Source organism: Talpa occidentalis, unplaced genomic scaffold (assembly GCF_014898055.3).
Source record: "Talpa occidentalis isolate TD23 unplaced genomic scaffold, MPIMG_talOcc4v2.1 talOcc4.15, whole genome shotgun sequence".
NCBI lineage: Eukaryota > Metazoa > Chordata > Mammalia > Eulipotyphla > Talpidae > Talpa > Talpa occidentalis.
In genome coordinates this window covers 72,729,506-72,751,800 of record NW_023601543.1, presented here as the reverse complement: position 1 = coordinate 72,751,800, position 22,295 = coordinate 72,729,506, and the positions used below count along the sequence as shown (strand labels likewise).

Below are 22,295 nucleotides of genomic sequence, written 5' to 3'. Positions count from 1 at the left end.
AGTTATCCTGCACTCATTGATTATTTGGACTGAATTGACCAAATTAACTGATGCTGTATTGCTTGAAAGTTCTGGGAGATCAGAGGCTGGTATGTTGTGTTCACAGTTATTTCTCTCTATCAAATCTGCCTCTGTCATATATCATCAATAAATCTAGAATATTGAGTTGAAGTAAACAAAACACATTCTCATGAGTTAAGGTTGAAGAGTGTTGAAGATATTTCAAACATAAATCATTTCTGTTTTAATTAAAGATAAACTATTAAGGAAAACCATTAGAATTGACCTTCAACCAATTATTACAGCCAAAGAGGCAGCTCTTTTATCCTACCACTTTCCAGTATTCTCTAGGGAGATCTCTTAGCAAAGTTGAGATGGAAATATTGCTGGTCATTCATGATGGCCACAGTAAAAGTGCCATGTGAACATTTCAAAAGGAAAGTGCATCTGCACATCTTGTTAGCTGCAGAACCTTCCCCCGTGTCTAGACAGCACCCACATACACTTTCACTTTCCAGACAACAACATCAAAATGAATAGTAGAAAGTGTTCGTGATTATTCCCAGCTTTTAATAAACACCTTAGTAGACTTAGGGACATTGGCCATATGACTTCATTTGTGCTTTGAAAAATAAGGTTACATTACCTTAATTATCTAATAAAAATGGAGTTAATCATCAAATATTAATGAGTACGTTTGACTGTGAGGATGCTTACACCTCCCCCTTTGAATTCTGTATCATCTGAATGGCTTTGCAAGAGACAGGGAAAGATATAGACAAAGTTGAACTAATTAATGAATACTAGATTGCTTAGTCTTATGTACATTGTGCATTTATATTTGCAGAATTTAGGAAAATCTGAGAAATGTTAACCAACCTCCCATGGGAATCCCATATTCTCAAGTAGTAAAGTGATTTTCATTGAAAGAATTCTTTGAGTTTTACTTGTGGATTTTTAAAGTAATTTTTCAAAGTTTTATTTATTTATGCATACAAGAACTGGGGTACAGGCCAAAGGTGTGGAGGAGAGATGATTCATCAGAGACAGAGTGGGGAACAGAACAGGCAGACTGACTGAAATACACTGCTGAGGGGAGCAGCAGGCAAGTCAGGAGAAGTCTGCTGTGCCATGTGGGTAGCTCCCTGGCCAGCAAGGGATCGAACTTGTGCTGCAGCGGCTGTGGATAGCTTCATGGTGCTGTGCTTAACCCCTTGTGCCACCAGGGAGGCCTGGATTTTTTTAGTGATTGTTAATACATATTTTTAGGTTTTATGGTCGAATATTTCAAAGTGTCTTTCTCTTGCCGTGCTGAAGTATAAAATATACCCTTCGTTGAAATCAACAGAAATGCCTCTGCTACCCAGTGCAGTTGTTCTCTAGTACCTTGACATACCCTACACCTTTTCATTTTTCTTCCCAGGATCATTTTCCAAATCCTCCAAGGCTATCTCATTTAATGTATATTTACAGAAATGATAGCAGTAACAGTACTAAAGCTTCATTAGGCGAGCAGATCTGTTGAATTACAAATTTAGGATGTGTGAAAAGTAAATTTAGACTCTGGGCTTGTGATTTGAATTCCTTTTATATATTTGAGCAATTTAGATTTTATTATACTTCATATTTGGTAGAATAACATCAGCGCTATAGCATGGATGAAAAGTTAATGTATTCTCTGACCAATGAATAACAACTTTAACAAAATATAGTAATAACTATCCACTGCAGGAGGTCCCCTTTGTTTGCACCATAGTGACCATGTTATAATACATCACATATTTATCAAATTTGACATAACAGCTTGCAAGGTGCTTTTTTCATTTTATTCTCATCATGATGCTGTGAATTAGGTATCATTTAATTTTCAAAAACAGGGAAACAGATCTTATAGGGTCTCCAAGATTTGCCAAAATGATTATATTTTACAGTTTTCGTACTTTAACCTACATTTTGTGATTTAAAAATTCCTTCCATTTCCTCTCTATCAAGTCCCTTATTTGGTTGGTGCTTGGAATTGTGACTGTCAGCTAAATATAATCTCTACAGAATGAGTGATAATGGACATTATCCATGTATATAAGAGTGACATTGTATGGTCATTCTGAGGGTACGTCACAGTTTGGAATTTCATTTGTTCGCGTTAGAAAAAAACTATAAATTTTCGAATGTACTGCCTGTGCTGAGAAAGAGAGTTATTGACAAAAACTGGGATGGGGACCACATCCTAGGCATGATCTGATCGATTTTTAAGTTAAATTACCATTTTATGACTATAGAACTGATGCATCCAGAGGGTAGGGGTGGGGTGAGGAAAAAGAACAAAGAGAGAAGGGAGCATGTTGGACTTTGGTGTTGGATGATGGGTGACTTGGTGACAATAACTGAGGAGGGTGGGGGGTATCCTATGCTTCCAGAATACCAACGATGATGTAAGTCAGTTGTTTCCTCAATTAAAAAAAAATAAGTTACCATTTTATGTTAGTTGTGATGGGAAATAAAATAGAAGTCTTTTATTATGCATTTGTCCTACATGCAAACATGAGACCATTTTTTAAGTTCACACAACAAAAGTGATTATTTGGTTTAAGAAAATTTGAAAGCACCTAATAGAAGGGCAAGAGTAAGTATTAATTGGAGAATGCCAAAGGATTTTCTAACCTCCATTGATGTATCTTACTGTAAACGTTATTTAAAATTATGTTTACTATTATTACTTTACCCCCTGTATGAGAACACAAAAGCTCCTTTTAAGTAATTAGGTAAGCTCTTTCAGGAAATAAGGCTTTTCATGCTTAGGTTTTTATTTCCCAATGCTACATAACCAAGCTCTACTCAAGGGCCTGAATAACAATTTTGACAAATCAGACTCTAAAAGGAATTTCTACCTTCAAGCATAAGTGGAATACTCTTTCTTAAATATGCCACAATTTTCACAAAGCTGAATGAAACCATGTGCCTATTTCCTTGAGAATACGGAGATTGGATATTTGTGTTTGTAATGCAAAATATCCAGGATTTTATGTACAAAACTTTAGTGACATAGAAAACTTGGTTACTGCCCTGGCTTGGTCACTTGCTACCCATATGGCTTAAACTGCTACATTCTATTTATGTGTAAGATAGGAATTAAAGCACCTACCACTTCAGGAAGGATTTGAGCTGAAATATATAATCCACCCAATACTGATTTGGTATTTTTGAGGCATTTGATGAAAAGTTGTTATTAACTGAAAAGATCCTTCCCTTGCTGCCTTTAAATAGCAAATGTGTACATGTAAAGACACTGGGAATTAAAAGCTGTACCTGCAGTCTTGTGGTTAGTGGCTTCTATTTTGTAGGGCTGCGAGCAAATATTTGAATGTGAAATTATCTAAAATTGTAGGGATTATACATTTCATCAGCAACTGACAGGCTCATTGACAATGGTACATTTTGGCTGAAGATGTTCTCAGAAAATGGTGAAAGGGTATGCGATGCATTTTCTGAGCAGTGTATTAGACACAGGGAATATAAAAGTGATAAGACTCAGAAAAGCTTTTACTCAGTAACTTTTTCATTTATTTTGTGCAACCAGGGGATCTGCACAGTCTTCTCCATATATGAACCACGTGTTCTGTCTGCACAATCTCCTTATTTCTTTAATAAGCTTGATCATGATGGCAGCACATGGACATCTAAATAACAGTGTTAAAGTACACAAGTGTCCCTTGCAGTTTAGCTGTGAACTTGCAGGTGCATCTATTTTTCTTTATTAAAATTACACTGATTAAGTTTTTTAGAGAATTACAAATATAAAGGGCCTTAGATTTTTGCATTCAATGGGATTGTTACCTCAGCAACTAGAATTTTATATAACTGTATTTCTCATGATAACGGTATCCTATTAGAATGAAATGTGTTGGGCAGGAGTCTGGGTAAACCTGTTTTCGAGATACCTTTTTTTGTGTGTGTGTGTGTGTGTGTGTACTCCGTTTTTCCTACCCACAGGTCTTCCAAAGGAGACAATTATATTCTCTCATTTTATTCCCTCAAACTCCCACTCAGTCCTCAAACCATCCTGTTCTGGGCCTTTGTATCCTTCATTCCCTAAAAGACTTCTTGCTGGGATCATCATGACCACCTTGTTGCTAACTCCAGTGGAAATTTTTGCTCCTCTTTCAAACTTGATCTCTTAGTTGTAATGGACACTTGACCACTCTGTCCTTGAAGCCCTCTTATCAGGATTGCTTCTAGGCAGAACATTTCCCTGGGATTTTTCCTCTCTTCAGTTTTCATTCTCTGCTTCTGTGGGAGGTGTAGACTTCTAGAGCACAGTGCGTTCTTCTTCTGGGCAACGTCATTCACTTTACATGCCTGGCCTTAATTAACTTGAATAAATGAGGAACAGCCCCAGAGCTCCATGTTGCATGTCCATAATGGGCCACCTGGGTGCTTGACATCTTAGTCCTATGGCATCTAGTCAGATGGATCAACTTGTATGGAAAATGCTGCTGGCCTCTGTGTCACAGGGAAAGAAAGTTCTAGAGTTTTCATTACAGCTATTCCATGATCCCATGTGGAAGACATGCATGACACTTCTACTTAGAAGTTGTTGGAAAAAAGTAACATGATTATACCAAAACAGAGTTTTCTTATGGAGTTGGCATGAGGAAATTGAAATTATTTGGTAACCACCACGGTTAACCTTTCTGATTTTCAACTCTTTAGTCTGACAGAAAAAAAAAATAAACTTACTCCCCAATGGATATAATTTGTTTATGCCATCCCAAAGTCCAAAAGCTCTAGATAATGTATGGTAGTCACTGCTTGAGGACCAGACATGGGTACTGAGGACTGGGAGGTTTGTGATAACCACAGTTAGTTGACAGAAAGAGAAGAGTGAGATGCGGAATCAAGGACATATGAAAATTTTCAGAATTATATCTAGGAAGCAGTTACATATTTCTAAGGCATATTATCTGCAATCTAAACTGTTGTTGACAACTGATTTACCTAACATGTTCACATTGCATGACTTAGGTTATAACCCTTCTAGCTTTCGATATCACTTTCATCATTGTGCACCAACTCACATTTTGAGGTTGATGGGGACATGACCCCACTTACCAGTTCTAATTTTTGTATCCCTTTAGATAGAAGAGGTTACGCTGCAGGTAACAAAGAATTCCCAACTCCCCAAACATCAGTGCTTTAAGAAAAGAAAAAGATGCGTTTCTCACTCAGGTTATTTGCTGCATTTCTTGTGGGGCAGCTGGGGCCTCTGCTTCTCCTGCCCTCATTCTCAGACTCTGGTTGATGGATCAGTCCTTATCTGGAATGTTACCGGTTACTGTGACAGAAGAGCACATTAGCGAGTCTCCCGGTGGTAAGTATTCTGTCCCAAAATGTCATGGAGTAGCACAACTCATTGATCAGAACTGGCAAATGACCACACGGTGCAAATGTCCTGCAAATGAGTGGAGGGAGAGAGGAGTGGGAAACGAGATAATTTTACCCTGGCCCTCTTTCAGTGCTGGGGGAGGCAGCTCCAACAGCAGTGATGTCAGCTCCCAAGAAACAGGCATGATTTGCTCCCACCTTCTAGAAGTGACTTCTGGGGTCTGGTAATTCTACTTCCTCTTTGATTCTCCTCTTCTAAGGGTGTAACATACTCTTACTTGGTGGTTCTCCATGTTCTGTTCGGCTGACAGCGCTCTTTCAATGCCTGTGTAAATTGTTCCCTATCCTTAATTCCCTGTGTTGAAATATGAAAGTGGTGTCTGTTTTGGATGAGCCCCTTACTGATAAATCCAAGTTGGAATGTTCAGCCCTACCACCTACCCAGAGGATGGACAGCGGGGAATTTGGTAAGGAGCTCTTGTGACTGCCATCTGCTTATTTACACCGGATTTGTCATGTGCCTCTCTGGCCAGGCCTCGCCACTGAGCTACACGTTCACAAAGCCAAACAGCAACTAACCTGTATCTCCTTTTGAATGTTTCAAGGGCACAGTAAATTCAACATGTCCGGTCACAATACATGATCATCTCTCAGCAATCGTTATCTTCTTCCTTCAGTGAGTAACAATCCCCTGTGTTTTGTGTTTCAACCAGGAAACTTGAATCATTCTTGAAACCTTACTCCCCACGCTCTCATAACCATATTGTAAACATAACTCTAACTCTATCTCAAAGCCAATCCACAGCCAAAGCCAGAGTGTTGTAAGATTGGATGATTGCAGTAGTAGTATCAAGACCTTGCCTTTCATATCATATTTTCACAATTAAAGTCATTTGCTTTAGAAGAATTTCATCAATTCAGTGACTTTCAATGGCTTCCAGTTGCTCTTAGGAAAAGCATACTACTTCTTAACATAATCCTGAAAGACGTATCAGATCCCTCTCTACCCTTATCTCCCTCCATATTCCATCTCACACTCTGCTTCAGCTTCACCAGCTTCTATCCCCACCTCCGGTTTGTTTATTGAGGTAAAAAATAGGTTTGCATCTTTGTGTCTTCACTAGCTTCTTTGTATCCTTTATACATCCTTCTCAACCCCAGTACATCCTCAGACTTTTGAACATTCAGTTACCATTGTCTACACTTTTCTCTCACATCAGTGTTAGTAATTGTTTACTAAGATATTTTTTCTGTGGTGTCATAGCCTCAGGAAAGCCTTACTTGACTACCCTGATTACATCAAATACCCTGTTGCACACTTCTAGCAGTATATGTACCTCTGTGAGGCAGCATTTAAAATCATGAAACACATGATTTTGTGTTTAATTGTGTGATTATTGCATGAAGGACAGTCTTTCATACTTGTCTATAAACTCTGTGAGGTGAGAGAGAGTGAATCATTTTTGCTAACCCTTGCAAATCTAGCTCCTACTGGAGTCTGGGCACTCAGATTTAGGACTCAATAAATACTTGATAGGGGCCTCCGCTGGTGGCGCAGGCGGTTGAGCACAGCGCTGTGAAGCTGTCCGAAGCCTCTGCAGCACCGGTTCGATCCCCACCAGCTTGGAGCAACCCACATGGCGAGTAGACCCCTCCTGTCTCACCTGCTGCTCCCCTCAGCAGTGTATTTCGTCAGTCTGCCTGTTCTGTACCCTGCTCTGTCTCTGGTGAATCCTCTCACCCTCCCGCATATCTGGACTATACCCCGGTTCTTGTATAATTAAATAAATCTTTAAAAAAATAAATACTTGATAAATTAGTGAATGAAAGCATTTCTCTCCTCTTTCCTCCCTTCCTGCCTCCTGCCCTTCCATCCTTTTCCATGTGTTTCTCCATTCTGGGAATTGCACGTCAGAGACTCAGCAGTTAATTCCTAGACTATAATTATTAATACCTCATCTGTATTTTTTGTTGATGTTGAGATTATTCAGATAGGATATTAGTGATAATGGGCAAAGAGAGTAGGTAGATAGAGAGTAGGTTTTGAAATCAGAAAGAATAGGTTTTGAGTCCCAACCTTGCTCCTTACTTCCTATGTAACTCTGGTTCCTTCCAGTGATCTCTGAATTCAGTTTCCTCCTCAGGAACTGGGAGGATAATCATAACTAGCTTGTAAGCATTACCTCATACTTAGATATGTAATGAAAAAATCTGGCATAAAGTCACTACTCAAAAAATTATAGCCATGTTGGCCTTTGTTCAAAAATAATTTATTAAGTAATTGTATATTTTATTAATGTCTACTCAGCAGCATAGAGGACAGGAAAACCTTTACCGAGTGTGTCCATAGTTCATATATAACATTTAAATCAGACTGTAAAATGTAAAAAGGAGGATAATAATGGAAATGTACCATTTCAGAGGCTTAAAATGTAGTCCTCACGTTTGTGAGAATGTGTGTGTGTGTATATCTCTTTCTGTCTGTATATTCTTTTTTAAGTTTTAATTTATTATGCATAGAAAAACTGGGGTGTAAGCCAGAGGTGTTGAGAAGGGGTGAGAAGATTCACCAGAGACAGAGTGGGGAGCAGAACAGGCAGATCCACTGAAATACACTGCTGAGGTGAACAGTTGGCGAGACAGTAGAGGTCTGCAGTGCCATGTGGGTAAGCTCCCTGGCCGCAGATTGAACTCAGACCTTCACAGTAATAGCCCTGAGACTTAACCTCTAGGCCACCAGGGAGGGCCCTATGTCTGTCTATTTTTATTGGAAAATCTTGTAGTTATACTCATTACTGTCAGTTTTTTGCCATTAACTTTTGTGTCTTTTAAATCCTTTGAGGTTCAAAATTTTGGCAGTGTTTTTTACTTTGTGGACCTACAATTCTACTGGAACGTCTTGATCTCTTACTCTGTAGAGGAAAGGTGGAGGAAGAAAAAGTGTGCCTTATGAATGGTACCCCTAACAAATGTGTCTTTGTGGGGATGAGAATTGATGTCATTTTTGGCAGCTCCGCAGCTGACACTGTCCTGTGACATTGCAACATATTCAGGACATGCCTCACACGAAACCCTTTTCCAAGCTGTAAACAACCCTTCCCGAGGCAGCGCTGCCAGAGCTGGGTTTTGCCATCCAACAGGAAATCGACAGGACTGTCCTTTCCTTTTTACTTAAAAAAAAAAAATAATAAAAGTATGTCCTTTCATGACGTGCTGCTCTTTGAGCCATCTGCAGATGTGCTGTCCATCCAAATGGCCAGGGTTAAATTGTTGATTTTTAGAAATTGTTGTAACTATCTCGTCATGCTTTGGTTCTAAAATGACTCTATTTTGTGTGGCAATTAACTCCAGGGAATATCTTCTCAAGCCCAAACTGAACCTAGCATTTTGACGAAAGTCTGCGTTAGAATGACAGTAAAACACATTTTTTCCATTTGCAGGTATTTCAAGTATCAAATTGGATGAATCTTTTTAATTTTCTTCTACAGAATTGAGTTCAAGTGAATTTGATAGGATTATTAGGGAGTCTAGTGTCTGGAATAACAATGATGATTTACAGAAGGAACCAGCAGGGCCGGTGTTATTGACGAAGAGACGCTTCAGATCCTTCATTTGTCAGCTGGAAGCCCAGCTCTGTCATCCGACTATTGAGTCCTTCCCTGCATACGGCACCTGCCTGTTTTACTTCGAAGGCACTAAATGCACCTTTTCAATCAATATTCAATTATGCAAGACAAGGGATGCTGGTTAAGTAACTGTGTCTACCTGCCGAGGAAATGTATTTCCAAAAAGAATTTGTCAGAGCTTCTGGGTTACTTCATCTTTCCTACCTCTGCTTGAATCCCTGCCCGGTTACACTTGTTGAACATGTGCTGTTACCTTCCTGCAGAGTCCCGCGTGGTGGCATGTTTCTTGCTTTTCCTCTGCAGCACCTTTCTCAGCTCCCTCGCTTGCAGTTTTTGACTCCTGTTACCCAGGAAACCAGAGAACATTCTCCCTAGCTGCACTTCACTTTCCTGCCTTCTCATACAGGCCACTGCCAAATAGCTGCTTTGTTTCCGTCCTGCAGTATATGCTTAGATGGGTCTTTGGCCTTTCTCCTAAACCCTGTGAGTTTTGATTGCATTCTTTTTTCTGTGAGGCTACCTAGGCATTTAAATTTCATAGATCAACCATTACTCTTGTTTTGGTCCACTGAAAATTGACTTAACATATTACTCTGGCCCAATCAACTGGGGAGACACAAGGTTATTGCTTCCTAAGTCACCTAATTTAAAAAAAAAAATACGAAGATTTCACAGGTCAACACATAGGCATTGTGAACAGGGCAGTTCTAAGCATATTAATTGAGCTCTGAAGATTTCACTACAGTTCATGAGAATTGTGCTTGTTATTGAAGATAAACGGAGGGTGTGTCTGTACCTTTCTTAGGGCAATTTAAAAAACAAAAACTTTTTTCAAAAATAATAAAATGTCTATTGACTAATAAATTGGGAAAAAAGCTAATAATAGAATACTTAGGAATAAATGTAACCAAGGAGGCAAACAACCTATATACTGAAAACTTAAAAACACTGATGAAAGAAATTGAAAAAAGAAAGATAACTCAAATGTATGGATTGGAAGTATATTGTTAAAATGTCCATACTGTTTAAAACCATCTACAGATACAATACAATCTCTGTCAAAATTCCAATGGCATTTTGCACAGAGATAGAATGAACTATCCTAAAACCTATATGGTTCCACAAAAGACCCCAAATAGTGAAAGAAATCTTAAGCAGAACAAAACTGAAAGAATAATGTTTTCTGATTTAAACTACATTAGAAAGTGATAGTCATGAAACAGGAGGGCCTCCACATTTGTTCCTAGAGGTTACTGCTCTCAGAGAGTGCTTAGAGATTACTGTTGTCTATACATTGAGGGATGCAAGACATGAGAGTAGTTAGGAGAAAGGAGAAAGACAAATATGGGATGATTTCACTCTCATGGAATTAAACAAAGCAAAGGAATGCAGAAAACTAAAGCAAAACAAACTATAGAAATATGACTGCAAAAATGAGAGGGATAGAAGGCCCAACAGATTTTGCTGGAAGATTATTGGTGCTTTTGTGTGGTGGGCGAGGTATGGTGACATACATTGGAGAAGGTGTGAATCTATTCCCTTAAATCATACAGTGTTGGAAACCAATGTTGCCTCAATTAAAAAAAAAGATTTAAAAAAAGAGACCTGATTTCTAATGACATATAAAAATAATTACTTATAATTATTCATTTTGCAAATTCAGTAATTGCTGTCTACTATAGGTCAGCAGTGATGGAAGGCACTAGGAATTCAAATAGTGAACAAAATGGAATCTCCTTTAATGGAAATGTGCACACACATATGTATAATATTGGATCAGCCATAAAGAAAAGTATAATTTATGGGAATTTTTTAAAGATTTATTTATTTATGCATATAAGCCCTGGGGTACAGCCCAGAGGTGTGGGGCAGTGAGAAGATTCACCAGAGACAGAGCGGGGAACAGAACAGGCAGATTGACTGAAGTACACTGCTGAGGGGAGCAGCGGGCGAGACATGGGAGGTCTACCTCACCATGTGGTTATCTCCCTGGCTGGCTGGGGATTGAACTTGTGCTGCAGAGGCTGTGGATTGCTTCATAGTGCTGAGCTTAACTCCTTTTGCCACCAGGGAGGCCAAAAGTTGTTTTCATTTTTCAGGAAAATTGAATCCCACAATACTGCCTTTTCTGCATCTTGGTTTTCTCAGTCAACAATAGCATCTGAGACTAAGTTAACAACAGATAGAGGCCTAGTTTTTTGTCTTGCTGACAGGTGTATAACAGTCCATGGTGGAGTGACACATTTATTTTATCTTTACCTTATTTGTTATAGCTACATTGCTTTCAGACTTTGATTCAACAGATGTCGCTGCAGTAAACATCATTAAATATGTGTCTTTAAGTAATTCTATATTATTGAAATAGAGTCCAAAGTATGAGAGTGATTATTCAAAGGATATGTCTTTTAAAATTTTAAATAAATGTCAACAGATTACTTTAAAAGATAAAGACTTATAATTCTGTTTCTAACAGTAAGCATGTATACATAGCCCCTTACATTTTCACAAGCAAGAGGTGTGAGAGACTTTAAATTTATGGTAGTGAGATAGTTGTAGATTGATTAATTATTGTTAGTTTCAGTTTGTCCGATGACGTGTACATTTGAACTTCTTTTTATAAGTTTGTTGGCCTTTTAAATTTTCTGTAAATTAGCAAATTCAAATACTTTGCCCATTTTTTTTCCAGCTGGGTTGTCATTTGTAAGGGCACTTTATATATTTAGATATTAACCTTTATGTCTTCTGCACTCAAAATGATTTTTCAAATCTGTCAATTTGCTTTGAATTTATTATCTTTTTTTCCCATAAGATATCATTTAAAAATTTTGTATACTAAATGTCTCTTTTCTATATCTACAGTCTTATTTATGAAACCCTTTATTATCTCAAGTTTTAAACCTTGTAGACTTTTTATAAGGTATATAATCATTTAATGTATTTTTAGAAATTTGTGAGTCTCTGATAGGGCTTTTAAAAACATGATTTAAAATAGAGGTGCCAAGAGTTACCTCCAGATGGAGTGGCATTTGTTACAGATCAATTTAAAATGCATTTCATCTTTTTCCCACAGAATTAAACTGAGGGTATTTATTAAAAGTCATCCCTCCTTTATAGATACAAAATATCTCCATTTAAATATTTGGTCAAATTGTCATAAAACCAACAAATATTAAGTAGCTCCAATTTCCTGTAGTTCTGAAAGGAATGTTTTTTTTTTTTTTGTGGGGGACTACAATTTTGGCATGCTCACTGCCTTTCGGAGATGAGGCATTCTGTTTTAACGATGACAGTGGGACCAGAAATCACAAAAGCTTAAAGTTTGCTGATGGCTTTGCAACTAATAGTGTGATGGGGTGCTGACACTTAACATTGCTGAGGTTCAGATTCCTCTGGCATAAAATAAGGCAGTTGAACCTAATGATTTCTAAAGCCCTTTCTAGCCCTCAAACATGGCAGCAGGTTGCCTAGTCTGTTAAATTACCCAGATATTTCAACTTACCTTCTGCCAAAAGAAACAAAAGTCCTAACTTACAGACAGAGAAAGGGAGGAAGGGAGAGAATTAAGGGGGAAGGAACAAGGGAGGATATGGATGAAAATGAATGAACAAATGTTAATGAAATTGGGTAGACTGAACCCAACCAACCTGGAATAAAGGTAATTTAGCAAATCAGCCTTTACAAGAATGTATGTCTGACATAGACATGTATTTGAAACAGTTGCCATTGAGACAGAGGAAGAACTTTGTCATGCAAAACTATTAAAACACTGTATAAACATAAGTTCAAATTTGTATAAGTGACAGTGTATAGGAACCTCTTATATGGAATTAAGAAAACAAACTGAAGTAGACCAGTGGATAAAAAGGGCATTTTTGTTATAGACTACCATATAGAAATAAGTTCCAGCACTGAAATTATAGTTCCTGGGAATCTAAGAATATAAATTATTTTTTAAATATTTATTTATTTATGCATACAAGAGCTGGGGTACAGACCAGAGGTGCAGGGGTGGTGGGGTGAGAGGATTCACCAGAGACAGAGTGAGGAGAAGAACAGGCAGACTGACTGAAATATACTGATGAGGGGAGCAGTGGGCAAGACAGGAAAGGTCTGCTGCGCCATGTGTGTCACCTCCCTGGCTGGCCAGGGATCGAACTCACACTGCAGAGGCTGTAAGAATATAAATTCTATCCCTCTTTAATTAAGTGAGTTTACCAGTTTGAAACATTGATCACATTCTCATTGCCACTTTTATTGTCTGAGGTCTCTTTAGTATAACCCACTGAGTCATTCCCCCATCTTGTTTATAATTACACAGGCAACAGCAGATCGTCCATGTTAGATCATGTAACCCCTTGAGACAGATAATGGTTTCCTACTTGGGATCCATTAGAAATTACCTACTTCAGAGCTAACTGAAAGCTAGCTTAGTAGTGTTCCCTGTGTTCTATTTAATCTTTGGAAAGAATATGCCTTATGTTTCTCTGGTTTTATAAAATACACCTTCTGCACATTCAGCAGAATGCTATGTACAATGTAGGTCTTCAGTCAGTGTGTCTGCTGCCACTTTAAATTTGAGTGGAAGATTTTGTAAGCTTCACCAAAATAAGAAGTTGTTTCTAAGTCGTTACCACAATAACAGCATATCTACAGAGTGGCCAAAAACACACTTTGAAATGAATAAACGGATGCATATGGATGTGGGTGATATTTCTTAAAAGGATAACTGTATTGGCTCAGGCAGACATTTTAGCCAAACGTTTTCTTTGAAGTATATCCGCTCCTGCAGTAGAGGAGTGCTCTGGCCAAGCAAGTTAATTAGTGCCAGATTAAGATGCCTCAGGTGGTGGTTGCTTCAGACTCTTTGTCCCCTGTTTGTCGAAGGCTCATGGCTGGAGTAGGGCTTGAGTATTCTTGTCTTACTGACAGCTGTCAACTGTTAATGGACCATATGCAATGATGGGTAAAGCTGCCATCAACTGTCAGTGAACCATATGTAAGTGAAGAGAGTGACAGATGAATACTTAGAAGGCAACAAAAGGCCTTCATTGCTGGACTGGGAGTCAGAACCTTAAAATGATTTTAAGAAAGGATAGTTAAAAATAGATTGTTCGAACTATGCCACCGTCATCATACCTTTACTCCTGTCACCCTTTGTCACTCAGTTTATGAGTCTCAAACAGATGTGCCTATAGAAACTCTGTTTTCTTAGACATTAAGAAATCTGGCATGGAAGACTATGTATATCTCATAGAGCCCTGGTCTTTCAGTTTCATTAATCAAGACAGAATAATCACAAATGAATAGCTAAGTCCAAATACTTTGAAAAATTAACAGTATTATTTAAGAGAAAGACAGGTTTCTAAATGCAACTGCATAGGTAGAAAAAAATGAGATCTGAAATGAAGAATGTGGGAAGACTTTAAGAAAAAGACCCTACTTGACTCTATGGGATACCTTTTACTACCTAATAAGAGGACGATGTTATACAATGTTCTACAAGTTGAGACAGGAAAGGAGTTGCTGCTTAATTTACAGAGAGATGATTAAATCTTTTATTCAAACTACCTACTCTTAAAGTAATAGAATAATGATAAATGTCAATATAGGTGCCAGCCACTCTGTATATGTTATCTGTTTCGTGGTCATGTCATTCTTATCAAGTGGGTACTATAATTATCCTTAGTTTATAGTCAAGGAAAATGAAGCCCAAAGAAATTAAGTAACTTGCCCAAGATTAAAATGCTGGAGGATTTAACTCTGCTCTGGCCCCTAAGTTATGGGCATGATTAATTTAAGAGTGAATTGATTTTTCCTAATTTAGAACCTATTTCCAATGATTGGACTAGGTATTCGGTTGGCATGTATGGGGCATGATATAGGCTTGCTAAGTTTTCATTTCATTTGAGAATGACTGAAATGAATGTGTGATATCTATGTGTAAGAGAGGCATAGGATGTCACAGGAAGCAGCTCTTTTTCTGCCACGGTACTGATGAGAGATAAATTTCAACATTTGTAAAATGCGACCAATTATAAGAATGTTATATGGCTGCTTTGGAAAACCCACAGTGTAACACATGTTAAATGTCTTGACCTCAGAAGAAAATTGCTTTATAAGTGAATTTTATTTTCTCTGATACCCGTTTTGGAAATAAAACATGTGTAAACTTAAAGAGACGAATCCACTTGGGTTGCCAGAGTTAGAAATTATGCCTATTGGTTACCCAGCTTATAGTTCACGTGGGAAGAGTCTTCAGCACCCAATTACTTCCATTATTTTCTCCCTGTGATTTTATCTGTGTTTTTAGGTCCAGAACCATTTGTCAAATTCTCTTCATTTCATTGGGTTACTTTCCTACAGAAAAACTGTACAGGAGAAGATGTGGTAGGAGAAATTATACAGGATTGGAAAGGGAACATAATTAAATGAAATAATCTAATGTTTTCATAAAAAATGAAAGTACCATTCAGAACATGTATGTATTAGGTATAAGATAACTTTGAAAAAACAGCATATTTGTTTTTAACAAACCACCCTATACTATTACTTTCTGTATTAGGTGAGCTTAATGAGACCCTGATATCTGACAATGAAATGCTTGTGGAATTAAGTGTTGGTTTTGCATTGGGAGACTGTGGTGCTAGATTTACTTTTAATATAGCAAACTGCTTTGTGATACTTGCTAAGTCATGTAAAATGCTGGGCTTTATAATTTCCTTCTGTGTAACAGTGGTTTGGATTCCACCATCTATTTTTTTGTTTGTTTATTTACGTGTTTGTTGTACTTTATTTTAACACACTCAAATCCTTTTATTCACTTAAAAAGCCGAGTTATTAAAGTCCTTCCATTAAAGATTGTATTCATATTTTGTAGATAATGGAAAGTAAAATATAATTGCAAAACAGCGATCAACTGTAAAATATTTATTCCATAGGTAATTTTCACAATTATTATAACATTTGCACTGACTGGAAATACGCTAATTGTTGCTTTAAACTTTAAGGAAGCTTTCAGTTGAATTGACAGGTTTTCTAAAGGAAGAAAACTCCAGTATATCAAGAAATCATTGGCCTTTTCAAGTAGTCATTTTCATGAAACTGTTTTAGATGCGGTGATCACATCCTGTAGGTTTTAGAGCATTTTTGCTTTACTGAGTCACTTGTAATAAAAAATTAAAAAGTAGAATGCTTTAACTTGATGTTGAAATGTGTAACATTTCAGCAAGGCTTTACATAAGTGTTTTTCCCATTTATATTATTGATGGAAAAAATGATCATAGACGCCTACTATTCACCAATTTAACAACATTCTACACAGTTCTTTCACCTTAAACTTATTTTTTCTACTGCATTTTTTTTTTGTATTGTGGTTTTCTTACCTGCAATGAAGGCTGTAACTTCAAACATATAAATGGAATTGAGACCTAAACCGTAGTCTACCTAATTATGGAGACTTAAAGCTAAAATTTATTTGATCTAAATTATTTTGATAATCTCAGGTTTTGTCATCCTAGAACTGCAATCTGCCCAATATTTCAGATTGCAATTGATTAGCCTAAAGTCTCCTCTTTATGCCCAATTATTTTGCCCCCATGCCAGACAAGTGAAGCTTTTGGATACTTGTACATAGCTAGGTTCAGTTTAGTTGGTCATTTTTCAAGGATGTAGGAAGACAGTGCTGTTGAAAGCCAAGTAGGTAGGCACGCTTCCTGCTTGTATGCCTTTGAACAATTTACCAGATTTTCAGACCAGTGGTATTTACCCATGGTATATAGTAAGTATTCAATAAATGTAGTGATGATGATGATGGTAGTAGCAGTGGTGAAGATAAAAATTCAAGGAAATCATACCTCTACAATCCTTGTAGGATTGGTGTTAACTTCTCTTGCAAAAGCACAGGTTCTATTGTACAAATACAGATTCTGGAACAGAAGATTGATAGAGATGCCTATGCAGGGTTTATGCAGTTCTTTTCTCAAACTTCCCCCTGCCCAGCCGCCAGTATAGTACTTTTCAGAGATCAGTGGATTGCAGCCCCAAAGTGGATTACAACCATGACAGATATAAAAAAATTAAATGCCTTGTCAACATTTTGTCTTCTGTTATTAGCAAACTACAGCTCCCTTGTTAATTAGAACAAACATCAAAATTACCTTTTCTTTCTGTTTCCAAAATAAGTCAGTTTGCTCATCTTTTTGTAAGGAAGGTTTGGGGTCTTCTGGATGACTGTCTTTGTCTGCCACTATCAATAAATGTCACTGCCACTAGGTTTTCTCCAAATATTATTTTCTTTGTGACATCTGTCCCTCTTTCATGCCCGCCCTCCCTAGCTTGTTTGTCGGCCCTTTACATCACTACCCGCTTCAGGGACTCTGAGCAGTGTATGGTGGAGACTGTGAAGCCTCACCTAATACTAGAAGTGGGGAAATGGAGCCTATAATAGGGTATCCAAAAATGATGATTGCAACCAACTCTCTTTTCATAAAATAATGGGCAGCATTCAATTGAAGAGTATGTTAGTGTCAAATATTACACATAGGTAGATTTCTGCATATTGCTTAACTCTTACTTACTCATACCTTGAGATGGCTTTCAGCCATCTCCAATCTATTAAGCAATGGAAAGTAATAATTCTTGTGCATTTCTTTTCCTTCAGGGATTATATGTCTAATTATATGACTCCTTTTTGCCATTCATTTTCTCCTATCCCAGTTAATGAAGGGAACCTTAAGCACAGTCCCTTTTCTTTTCCCTGTTTTGGATCTCAAAATAGCATCACTTCTACTTCTGTTTGTATCTTCATTTGTTCATTTACACACGCGCGTGCGCGCACACACACATACACACACACACGCTCACTCTTAATCTACAAGAAAGTGCTGGGCATCCAGCATCAAATTCAATGAAAAGCTCACTTCTCCACTTCTCTGATGGAACTTGCCTTCAAGTAGGGAGGTGGTTCATACAAAGGTAAAAGCTAGTAAGAGCAGCTAACAATACACAGTATTAAGAGATTAACTCAAAATTAGATAGTGGTTAGATAGGCAAAGTTTTTCTGGGATGGTCACATGTAAGTTGAGACTTGAATGTGAAAGAAACAGACAAGGGAAGATCTAGGGAAGAAATGCAAAGCCCTGTGGTAGGGGCTAGTTGGTAGGTTTCAGTAACAGAAGGAAGAATTTGTGAGTGGAGCTTGGCAGGCAACAGTAAGAATGGAACAGTACTGTGATCGAGAAGGTAGTCTTGGGCCAGATTGTATTGGGCATTGGCAATGAGCTTGATTTTGTTCTAAATATAATAGGAATCCATCAGAAGATTGGAAGCAGGATGTGCAGCATGATTTGATTTATCGTTTAAAATGTCACCTTGGTATCTTTTTGGAAATGGTTTGTCGCAAGTCAGAGTGTGTGTGGTGAGATGTATTTGGGAGGTTATTACAGTTCTTTTGGATAAGCCTAAGATTAGGACATTGTAATTATAGAGAAATTGACAAATTCAGGATATATCTTGGTAACAAAACTAGTAGGATAAGTTAATAGTTTGTTCTATTCCATAATCGCATACAATTAGCTTAATTATATTTAATAAATCTAACCACAGCCCCAGTAACAAGTTTGAGTCAGGGATCAGGAATTTAACTATTGAATGAAAATTATTACCATACAAAAATGAAACAACCAAAAACTGCAGTCAACCTTAAAAATACTTAAAATTGTTGTGAATCCCTATCCAAAGGTTTACACAAGTTTCCATCAAACTTACCGGCATTCATTAAATATATAGCCTTTTCTGTAATGACAAAATATTAAAAAAAATCCTTACATTTTTCTTAGTTTTAAAAGGCCTTACAGAATGTGTAAAGAAAGCATCCTAATAGACATATGAATTAGACACTGTGAGACTCTGTGGTATGATTACGGATAATATACTCTTGAATAATGTAATGTACTCAAGGGTCTCTTATTACATAGGTGGCCACCATAGGAAATATTCCAGCATAATTCAGATGTCAGAGATGTTGCTGTGGGGACCTAGTCAAGGATGCCTTTCTAGAAACAGGAATTTATCACTTTTACTGGTAGGCACAGGAATTCTAGAGAAAAAGACTACCAGGTAATACTCCACAGAGGCAAGGGGAAGATTATGATGATTCAGGAGTATTTCCAGTAGAATTTTGATAAATGAATGAAATGATGGAAGGGTTGAGACATGGCTTGCTATGCACCCAGCAAAAAATACCGAAAAGGGCCTTCCCTGGTGGTGCAGCGGTTGAGTGCTGGGCTGTGAAGGTGCCCGCAGCCTCTGCAGCACCTGTTCAATCCCCAGCCACTGGCGAGGGTCCCACATGGCGCACAGACCTCTCCTGCCGCCCGCTGCTCCCCTCAGCAGTGTACTTCGTCAGTCTGCCTGTTCTGTTCCCCGCTCTGGTGAATCCTCTCACCCTCCCATGCTTCTGACTGTACCCAGTGCTTGTATAAATAAATAAATAAATAAATCTCTAAAAAAAATCCCGAAAAGCCCAGATTCCATGGAAAACATGTTTGATGTACTTGAACCTATAAATTGCCATACTATGGCTATTGTGGCTGCATAATTTTTCATTACCACCACTTTCTCCACATCATCACCAACACGTATTATCTGTTGTTATGATAATAGCCATCATTATGGTATCTGTCAAATGTTTTAAACCATGCACCAGATTTACGAATGTGACATAAGATTTTGGGAGCCAGAGACCCAACTCTGAACCAGGATTGACGATACAGGTAAAAGTGGAAGGCAGTGATTATTTTTGTAAAGTTGTTTGTTCATCTGACAAATATGAATGAAGTGCTATCTTCGTTCAAGGCATTGTGTTAGCTTCAATGTATATATTGATGAGCAAAGCAGGTATATCCTGTCAAGTTCACTGAGGAAGCTGGGCATTCATTAAACAATTATGCAAATATTCCACAGAACAGATACTCTTGTTGCCCATCCGCATGCCCTTGGCTCTCAGTGAAACAAAGACGGTTTGCTTTGAACACCTGTGTATCTCTGCCTGAGGGTTTTGTTTTCTGGAAATGAGAGCATACTTGGCCCCCACCCAGGGTGTACACCACATAGTGAGGCATTCATACCCTTGGGAGCAACCCCCAAGCAGTGCAGAATGGGGAGTGGTGGATAAATACCCTACATTCCAGGCCTCTCATTTGGTATAGTTTTGAGGTTTTGAGATGTGTTTTCACTGTCTCTCAGAGTTCCCCAGAGGGATGAAGCAGCAGTTGACCATGGTGGTAACTTACTTGATAGAACATAAGACACTCTTTATTTACTTTTCTGGCTCAACTCCAATCCCAAGAAATGTTCCTTGGGATCATTTCCCAAATTACCTACTTGCCCTCAAATTTTTGCAGCATTTGTTATAGGCAAACCCAAACCAAGACACATATTAGCATGCTCTGGTAGATTCTGTGGAGGAAAAGTGAAGGTTGCTATGAAAATTTGGAAGTCATTGGGGATTCAGTGAAAGTTACTCTAAGGAAGTATCAGTTGAAGGAGGAGTAAATTAGGTGAAGGAGTTAATTAGGTGAACACATACAAGGCTGAAGGGAATAGCAGTGCCAGTATCCCTGTGGGTAGGAGAGAGTGTGGCATATTTTTAAATTGGAGGTGGCACTAAAGAGAGTAAGAAAAATGATGGCAACACATGGGGCTTGACATACAGGGAGAGTCCAGTTCATACACAGCCTGTAGATCATGTTGAAAATGTGGGTCTTTATTCAAAGAACAGTGAGAAACCAATAACGACTTTCAGGTAAAGAAGACACATAGCCATATCTGCTTTGTAAAAGATCATTCTGGGTGTTTTCCGGAGAGCAGATTAGGTTGGGACAAGGAGAGAAATTTCATGAGGCAACAATCGCAGTGATGCAGGAAGAGATGATGTGGATTGGATTCCTACAGGATTTTTTTTTTTTAAGATTTATTTATTCATGCATCCAAGAACCGGGGTACAGGCCTGATGCACAGGAGGGTGAGAGGATTCCCCAGAGACAGAGCGGGGAACAGAACAGGCAGACTGACTGAAATACACTGCTGAGGGGAGCAGCAGGCTTGGCAAGAGAGGTCTGCCACACAATGTGGGTATCTCGCCAGCCGGCCAGGATCAAACCCGTGCTGTAGAGGCTGCTGATAGCTTCACAGTGCTTCGCTCAACTGCCTACACCACCAGGGGAGGCCCCCTACAGGATTTCTTAACCTTGGCTCTGTGGACATGTTGGGCCAGGTAATTCTGTGTTGGGGGTGGTGGTGGGGGGATTGTCTTGGTCATTGTAGGATGTTATACAGCATCCCTGGCCTGTATACACCAGATGTTAGTGACATGTCTTCCTCCAGTTGTGACAACCTTAGATGTCACCAGGCATTGCTGAATTTCTCTTTAGAGATAAAATTGCCCCAGATAAGAATTCCCAGAAGAAGGGAGGGCTAGATGGAGGGAGGTAGAAGGGTCGGGCAGAGGGAGGTGGGGAGAGAGAACCAAAATTTATTCTTAATCACACTAGGTTGACTCCCTTGAAAATTAAAAGTTCACCCTCTTTTGTGGTTCTGCATGGTTCACATCAAACTTCTCTGATTTTCCAAAGTACTTCCCCTTCTTTATCTGGGTCAACTGGGCAATCAGTTTTCTACTTAACCACTTCTAAAATCTTTGACTTTGTCTCCACATCCAATCAAAAATCAAATGCCATTGTTCTCTTTTTATACTGACTTACTTAAGACACTCTGGTTGTGACCTTTGTCTTTTTAATACCCACCCGCACCCCATCCGCGAAGCCCCGAAAAATGATCATCTTCCTTTCTGATATTTTGCCCAAACAACTCAGGCCAAATCAGCCTCTTTTTCCTGTTTCTCGTTGACATCTTTGGTAAATAATTTGTTAAGAAAGTGTCTACAGGATTATCCTTTCTTTCCACTTAAATTATCAGCATCATGGTCTCAAGGTCTATGTGATGTTTTTGTGTGTTTTGGATAGTACCTGTCCAAATAGTATGCATATGTGATCTAGTCACTAAATAAGGCTTTAATTGTTCCTAATTTAATACTCCAGAAGCATCCTTCACCATTTTTTTAAACATACATTTATCTATCTATCTATCTATCTATCTATCTATCTATCTATCTATCTATCTATCTATCTATCTATCTATCTATTTATACAAGCACTGGGTACAGTCAGAAACTCGGGAGGGTGAGAGAATTCACCAGAGCCAGAGCGGGGAGCAGAGCAGGCAGAAGGA

At 38.3% G+C, this 22,295-nt stretch overlaps 1 protein-coding gene across 2 annotated transcripts in view; it reads left to right on the top strand.

The window, feature by feature from the left end:
- IL1RAPL1 (interleukin 1 receptor accessory protein like 1) overlaps positions 1–22,295 on the top strand; it is a 1,141,580-nt gene that overhangs the window by 98,202 nt on the left and 1,021,083 nt on the right. The window lies entirely within an intron of this gene.